Source organism: Mobula birostris, unplaced genomic scaffold, assembly GCF_030028105.1.
Source record: "Mobula birostris isolate sMobBir1 unplaced genomic scaffold, sMobBir1.hap1 scaffold_2602, whole genome shotgun sequence".
Taxonomy (NCBI): domain Eukaryota; kingdom Metazoa; phylum Chordata; class Chondrichthyes; order Myliobatiformes; family Myliobatidae; genus Mobula; species Mobula birostris.
The window spans coordinates 45,001-53,667 of record NW_027275653.1 but is presented as its reverse complement, the minus strand read 5'-3'; the positions used below and the strand labels follow the sequence as shown (position 1 = coordinate 53,667).

Genomic DNA, 8,667 nt, shown 5'->3' with positions numbered 1-8,667 from the left:
GGCACAGGAGTACATTCAGCCAGAGACTCATTCCACCGAGATGCAGCACAGAGCGTCATAGGAAGTCATTCCTGCCTGTGGCCATCAAACTTTACAACTTCTCCCTTGGAGGGTCAGACACCCTGAGGCAATAGGCTGGTCCTGGACTTATCTCCTGGCATAATTTACATATTACTATTTAACTATTTATGGTTTTATTACTATTTATTATTTATGGTGCAACTGTAATGAAACCAATTTCCCCCGGGATCGATAAAGTATGACTGTGACTATGACTATTTAGCATGACCAGGGTGAATACACAGTTAAAAAAGATGCTCAGCTGGTTACATTCGTTTATGATAGACGGCTTGAAGCTGAACGCAAGTACGATTTCTGATTACCTGCATCATGTAGGAATTTGGAGAAACAGGAAAGTAACTTTCACTGAAGGATGACGAGAGGCATTGATGGTGTGGATAGTCAGAGGCTTTTCCCCCGGGGTTGAAATGGCCAGCACGAGAGGGCACAGCTTTAAGGTGCTGGGGAGTAGGTACAGAGGAGATGTCAGGGGTAAGTTTTTTACTCAGAGAGTGGTGAGTGCGTGGAATGGGCTGCCGGCGACAGTGATGGAGGCGGATATGATAGGGTCTCTTAAGAAACTCCTGGATAGTTACATGGAGCTCAGAAAAGTAGATGGCGATGGGTAGCCCTGGGTTTATTTAAGCATGTTGCACCAGACAGTCAGCCATTCTTGCCTGGCGCGTGGTGTCAGGATTAACCGGGTCACGATATGAACGCTCCTGACTCGACCCTTGTATTTCTTTACGAGGCCGAGTGGCCAGCTCGGCGCTCAACCTGGCACGGATGGAAAACGTTCTCGGGGGTGGCCCGACTTGGATCAGAACTCGGGACCCTTCGCTCCGGAGCCTGGCACTGATGCCAAGCCCTAGGTAAGGTAATTTCTCAGGTAAGGACATGTTTGGCAGAGCATTGTGGGCCGAAGGGCCTGTATTGTGCTGTAGGTCTTCTATGTTTCTGTGAGTATAATGCGTTGAATTGCCTAACAGGCGACGCTTTGCAACAAATCAAGTGAGCTAAAAATCTTTTGTTGACGATTTTCATTTGTACTCACCAAAGTGTCGGACCATAATCAGCCAGCAGCGATGGGTTCCGTAAGACCGTAAGACATAGGAGCTGAATTAGGCCATTCAGCCCATCGAGTCTGCTCCACCATTCCATCATGGCTGATCCCGGATCCCACTCAACTCCGTACACCTGCCTTCTTGCCCTATCTTTTGACGCCCCAACCAATCAGGAATCTATCAATTTCTGCCTTAAATACACCCACGGGCTTGGCCTCCGCCCCAATCCGTAGCAGAGCGTTCCACAGACTCACCACTCTTTGGCTGAAAGAAATTCCTCCTGTTCTGAAAGGTCACCCCTTAACTTTGAGGCTGTGGCCTCTAGTTCTGGAAACCCCCACCACAGGAAACATTCTCTCCACGTCCACCCTATCTCGTCCTTTCAACACTCGGCAGTCCCATAGAAACATAGAAAATAGGTGCAGGAGTAGGCCATTCGGCCCTTCGAGCCTGAACCGCCATTCAGTATGATCATGGCTGATCATCCAACTCAGAACCCTGTACCAGCCTTCCCTCCATACCCCGTGATCCCCGTAGCCACAAGGGCCATATCTAACTCCCTCTTAAATATAACCAACGAACTGGCCTCAACTGTTTCCTGTGGCAGAGAATTCCACAGATTCACCACTCCCTGTGTGAAGAAGTTTTTCCTCATCTCGGTCCTAGAAGGCTTCCTCTTTATCCTCAAACTGTGACCCCTCGTTCTGGACTTCCCCAACATCGGGAACAATCTTCCTGCATCTAGCCTGTCCAATCCCTTTAGGATTTTATACGTTTCAATCAGATCCCCCCTCAATCTTCTAAATTCCAACAAGTACAAGCCCAGTTCATCCAGTCTTTCATCATATGAAAGTCCTGCCATCCCAGGAATCAATCTGGTGAACCTTCTCTGTACTCCCTCTATGGCAAGGATGTCTTTCCTCAGTTTAGGGGACCAAAACTGCACACAATACTCCAGGTGTGGTCTCACCAAGGCCTTGTACAACTGCAGTAGTACCTCCCTGCTCCTGTACTCGAATCCTCTCGCTATAAATGCCAGCATACCATTCGCCTTTTTCACTGCCTGATGTACCTGCATGCCCACTTTCAATGACTGGTGTATAATGACACCCAGGTCTCGTTGCACCTCCCCTTTTCCTAATCGGCCACCATTCAGATAATAATCTGTTTTCCTGTTTTTGCCACCAAAGTGGATAACTTCACATTTATCCACATTAAATTGCATCTGCCATGAATTTGCCCACTCACCCAACCTATCCAAGTCACTCTGCATCCTCTTAGCATCCTCCTCACAGCTAACACTGCCGCCCAGCTTCGTGTTATCTGCAAACTTGGAGATGCTGCATTTAATTCCCTCATCCAAGTCATTAATGTCTATTGTAAACAACTGGGGTCCCAGCACTGAGCCTTGCGATACCCCACTAGTCACCGCCTGCCATTCTGAAAAGGTCCCGTTTATTCCCACTCTTTGCTTCCTGTCTGCTAACCAACTCTCCACCCACACTAATACCTTACCCCCAATACCGTGTGCTTTAAGTTTGCACACTAATCTCCTGTGTGGGACCTTGTCAAAAGCCTTCTGAAAATCCAAATATACCACATCCACTGGTTCTCCCCTATCCACTCTACTAGTTACGTCCTCAAAAAATTCTATGAGATTTCAATGAGGTCCCCCCCGCATTCTTCTAAATTCCAGTGAGTACAGGCCCAAAGCTGCCGAATGCTCCTCCTATGTTAACCCCTTCATACCCAGAATCATCCTCGTGAACCTCCTCTGGCCTCCCTCCAATGACAACACATCCTTTCTGAGATACAGGGCCCAAAACTGTTGACCACACTCCAACAGCTGGCCTGACAAGTCCCGTACAAAGTTTCAGCATTATCTCCTTGCCTTTATATTCTACTCCCCTTGAAATAAATGCCAACATTACATTTGCCTTCTTTACCACAGACTCAACCTGTGAATTAACCTTCTTCCACGAGGACTCCTAAGTCCCTCTGCACCTCTGATGTTTGAACCTTCTCCCCATTTAGATAACAGTCCGCACTATTGTTCCTTTTACCAAACTGCATCATCGTACATTTCCCAACACTGTACTCCATCTGACACGTTTTGCCCATTCTTCCAATTTGTCTAGGTCCTGCTGCAATTGTATTGCTTCCTCGGCACTACCTACCCCTCCACCGACCTTCGAATCATCCGCAGACTTTGCCACAAAGCCATCGATTCCACTATCCGAATCGCTGACAAACAATGTGAAAAGTAGCAGCCCCAATACTGACCCCCGAGGAACACCACTAGTCACCGGCAGCCGACCAGAAAAGGCCCCTTTCATTCCCACTCTCTGCCTCCTGCCTGTCAGCCGTTCCTCTACCCATGCCAGTCTCTTTCCTGTAACGCTGTGTGGGTTTTATCTTGTTAAACAGTCTCGTGTGTGGCACCTTATCAAATGTTGTCTGAAAATCCAAGTAACTGACATCCACTGCATCTCCTTTGTCCACCCTGATTGTTACTTCCTTCTTACTGACAGATTTGTCAGGCAAGATTTCACTTTACAAAAACTGTGCTGACTTTGCCTGATTTAATCATTAGTCTCCAAGTATCTTGAAACCTCATCCTTAATAATAGACTCCAGCACTTTCCCAACCACTGTTAGGCTATCTGGCTTATAATTTCCTTTCTTTTGTTTTCATAGAAACATAGAAAAGAGGTGCAGGAGTAGGCCATTCGGCCCTTCGAGTCTGCACCGCCATTCAGTACGATCATGGCTGATCATCCAACTCAGAACCCCGCCCCAGCCTTCCCTCCATACCCCCTGATCCCCATAGCCATAAGGGCCATATCTAACTCCCTCCTAAATATAGCCAACGAACTGGCCTCAACTGTTTCCTGTGGCAGAGAATTCCACAGATTCACCACTCTCTGTGTGAAGAAGTTTTTCCTCATCTCGGTCCTAAAAGGCTTCCTCTTTATCCTCAGACTGTGACCCCTCGTTCTGGACTTCCCCAACATCGGGAACAATCTTCCTGCATCTAGCCTGTCCAATCCCTTTAGGATTTTATACGTTTCAACAGGATCCCCCCTCAATCTTCTAAATTCCAGTGAGTATAAGCCTAGTCGATCCAGTCTTTCTTCATATGAAAGTCCTGCCCTCCCAGGAATCAATCTGGTGAACCTTCTTTGTACTCCCTCGATGGCCAGAATGTCTTTCCTCAGATTAGGGGACCAAAACTGCACACAATACTCCAGGTCTTCTTAAAGAGTGGAGTGACATTTGCAATCTTCCAGTCCTCCAGGGCCATGCCAGAAGCAAGTGATTCTTGAAAGATCATAACCAATGCACCCACTATCTCTTTAGCACCCTCTCTCAGGACTCTGGGATGTAGCCCACCTGGTCCGGGTGACTTGTCCAACTGAAAAACATTGAGTTTGCCAGTTGCCCAGTTACAGTTTCTCCACGACCGCAATGTCCTGGTGGAACCTTTCACCGTGCTCGTCACTGACAGTGACAAGATTTGCAGGGAAGGAGTCGAAATGGGAATGCAGAAAATGAATCTTTGGTGACATGTTGCAGTTCAGGGTTTTGTACGTTTGAAGCATGTTGCCAACCAGCTGCACGTAGTTTGGTGCTCTGTAGTTGTCAAGAGCATTTTCAACAGCATCTTGAATGCCTTCCATGCAATTTTCTCCGGTCCCACGAGAAGTTCTTTGAATTGGACCAACAAAAAATGCCTTTCTTAATCTTGGCATCAGTTATTCTGACTTGAATTATGAATTGGAATGACAAATACAGGCGATCTCAAAAAATGATGCACGAAGGGGAAATCTTATGGTGATTTTCATGATTAGCAGCCAAAAATGCAACAGATGCACCCACAAGTAGTCCGGAAGCAAAATCTTAGTTGTACAGTGTAAAGAGGGGGTCAAACAAACTTGGGTTGCTTTGTCCGGAGTGGCGGAGACTGACGGGAGATCGGATGGAGGTTTATGAGATTACGTATGACGTAGCTAGGGCAGACAGCTGGGAACTTCAGTTCCTCAGGGTGGAAATGTCTAATACCAGAGGCCACGAGTTTAAGGTGAGATGGGGAAAAGGTCAAAGGAGATTGTGGTGCTGGGTTTTCACTCCCTCAGAGAGCAGTGGGTCCCTGGTCTGCAGTGATGGAGGCAGATACGATACAGGTTCGACAGACGCAGGGCTGTGCAGGGACGGGGAGGAGGCGCACATCGGGTAGGCAGGAGGAGTTTAGTTTAAGTTGGTGGGAGGAAAGTGCACAAGGAGGCTAAGGGGGTTTGGTTTGTCGCTGAACTCTAACTAACTTAACAGAAAGTACCCTGACTGGCCACATCCTTCCTACAACGAGGTGACCAGAACTGAACTCAATACTCCAAGTGTGGGTCTAACCAGGGCTTTACAGAGCTGTAACGTTACCTCACGGCTCTTCAACTCAATCCCCCGACTAACGAAGGCCAACACACTAAACGCCTTCTTCACCACCCCATCGACTTGTGCAGGGACTTTGAGGGATCTATGGACGTTGATCAAGATCCCTCTGTCCACACTGCTAAGAATTCTGCCATTAACCCTGACCTCTGCCGTCAAATCTGCCCTTCCAAAGCCAATTACTTCACACTTTTCCGGGCTGAACCGCATCTGCCGCTTCTCAGCCCGACTCTACGTCCTGTCAACGTCCCGCGGTCACCCACGACAACCTCTACACCCTCCACAATTCCGCAAACCCTCCTGCCATCTTCAGACTTACTAACCCACCTTCCACTTCCTCATCCAAGTCGATCCCCTGGATCGCAAGCCTCCTGACCTACCAGACCAGCCTGTCATGGGGAACCATATCGAATGCCTTACTGAAGTCCATAGGCACCACATCCACTGCACTGCCTCCATCAGTGTGCTTTGTCATGTCCTCGAAGAATTCAATTAGGCTCGAGGGGCATGGCCTGCCCCTCAAAAAGCCATGCTAACTTTCCCAAATTAGACCATGATTAGGAGGTGAAGGCGAGGCAAGCAGAGGCTGGAGTGAGGGAACTCCTGACGTCTGATTGATTTAAGCACTGGGCCGCATTGGGAAGGTCAGGGTGTTGGGATCGGAGGAGAGCAACAGGCCAGTTTTGCTTGCTGCTCCGCGATGTTTACTCAGCTCTGCGCTGAGCTGAGCCTCTGGCCTGCGGCCTGCTCCGGTGCTGAACTGAGCTTGTGGCCTGCACTGGCTTTGTATCTTTCGGTAAACTCCAGTTTCTAAAGCTATTGGCGTGATTTTTTTCCTCTGCACATTAGGTGTTCGGTGTTCTTCTTTTCACAGGGGTTATTTTGGGGTTTCTTTGTTTTAGGGTTGCCTGTAAGGAGATAAATCTCAAGGTTGTATAATGTATACATACTTTGATAACACTGGACAACAAAGAATTTGCTTCCTGAATACTTCTGGGTGTAGCTTTTGCATTTTGGGCTTCTGATCACAAAAGTCACCAGTAAATTTTCCAATCGCACCATTTTTTTAAGATAAGGAGGCCCCTTCTTCCAGTTCATCTGTGGAACAGTTTAATTTCTTCTCGTCAAAGTCTTTTCCTTCCTTTCCAAGGTGCCTGGGGTCCTGTTGGAGTCCGTGGTCGACAGCTGCACTCAAACTGCGGCTCTTCACGGCAGGTGGGCTCCCGCTCTCGGAGCTCGCCGAGCGGCCTAGCATTTTCGGTAACTCCAGGAGTGGCCTGGGCCTTCGGGGCTCGGCCCTGCAGATGGCCTGATTCCTGTTCGGTCTTGCGGACCGAAGTGTCGCGGGCGATCGGAACACGGAGACAGTGGTGCACGTGCTTTCGAAGGAGGTGACTCTGCAAATCGTAAAATCAAAACCGGCGGGAGAAGATGGCAGCGCGACGCAGCTGGCAGCGGCCACTCCGGTGAATTATGTCTGTAATCTGTCAAGTAGGGTGCCGTGCACGATCCTGATTTGATGGAGACAGACGTGAGAGCAGAGAGGAACATCTGGAGAAACTTCTGAAATGCCTGCTTCGCTGCCGCTGCTACTGTGTGGTATCCGGAATCTCTGGAGAAGAAGGCCCCGAGTCCTCGGCTTTGCTTGTTGCTCGGCGGCCGGGGCGGGGTCGAAGTGCTCGGCAGAGAACGGTGCTCAGTGCTCGGTGTCGGAGGGCTGGTCGGAGGCTTGAGGTTTTCGGACGGACTCAGAGTCTGCTGCGGTTGGGTGCTTCCAATGGTGCTGCATCAGGAGTTGGTGGTGCTTGGAGGTTCATGGCCGGGAGAGTTCCTCCCTTCTACCGTCTGCGTGAGATGGTGGGTCTATCGGGACTTTGAGACTTTTTTTTACCGTGCCCATGGTCTGCTCTTTATCAAATTACGGTATTGCTTTGCACTGTTGTAACTATATGTTATAATTATGTGGTTTTGTCAGTTTTAATCTTGGTTTGTCCTATGTTTCTTGTGATATCATTCTGGAGGAACATTGTATCATTTTTTAATGCATGCATTTCTAAATGACAATAAACGAGGACTGAGTGTCCTCATAATCTGAAAAAAAACCGTGAGCTGTTGGCCTCACTGCGACGGGAACGATATCTGCCTCTCCCTCGTTAGTGAGAGAGAGAAAGAGAGAGCTATTGCTTGCATGGCCGGTGCTGGGGAGGGGGAGGGGGTCTGTCTGATGCTTTTGCTGAGGTGGGTTGGGGAGGGGGGATGTTGCTGCTTGTGCATTTGAGAGGGGAGGGGGTTTTGGAGTTCTAACATTTTTCTGTCATTCATTCTTTGGGGGTTTTTCTCGCATTTCGAGGATGTCTGTGAAGAGTAAGAATTTCAGGTTGTATACTGTATATATTCTCCAATATTCAGTGGAACCTTTGAAGTCACCTATATTTGTCCTTTCAATTCATAATTCAAGTGAATTAAAAATGTTTCCCACAAAAGAAGCTGAGAAGTTTGCTATCTCGTCCAGGGATGCCCAGGCATGCTTAGGCAGGTCGGATGCTGCGTGGCAGGACGGGTTTCGGAAAGGCTATCAACTTCCGTGAAGGATTTTGATATTTCAGGCAGATGTTTTCCAGAATAACTGATGCCAAGATGAAGGAAGGCACTCTCGTTGGTCCACAGGCCATCAATAACAAGCAATTGGAAGAACTTCTAGTGATGGACTGGAGAAAATCGCATGGAAGGCAATCAAGGTTGTTGCTGAAATTTTTCTTGACAACTACAGAGCACCAAACTACGTGCAGCTGGTTGGCAACATGCTTCAAATGTACAAAACCGTGAAGTGCAACATGTCACTGAAGATCATTCCCATTTCGACTCCCTCCCTGCAAATGTTGTCAGTGTCGGCGACGAGCACAGTGAGAAGTTTCACCGGGAGATTGCGGTCGTGGAGAAATGGTGTCAGGGCAACTGGAATCCATCGAAGCTGGCTGATTATGGTGGGACACGTCAGTAAGGACATTCAGACACCGACTGCAGATGAAAATCATCAAGAGAAGGTTTTATACCTCAGTTGATTTGTTGCAAAGTGTTTGCACCGTGATGCAATCAAA

The 8,667-nt window shown here is 48.3% G+C and overlaps 1 long non-coding RNA gene across 1 annotated transcript in view; it reads right to left on the bottom strand.

Annotated features, from left to right (window-relative positions):
* Positions 1-4,310: 4,310 nt before the first annotated feature.
* The window catches only part of LOC140192777 (uncharacterized), a 32,660-nt gene continuing 28,303 nt past the window's right edge, over positions 4,311-8,667 (bottom strand). The window contains exon 3 of the long non-coding RNA XR_011884446.1: positions 4,311-4,831. This is a non-coding gene — a long non-coding RNA (uncharacterized lncRNA). The remainder of the gene's footprint in view (positions 4,832-8,667) is intronic.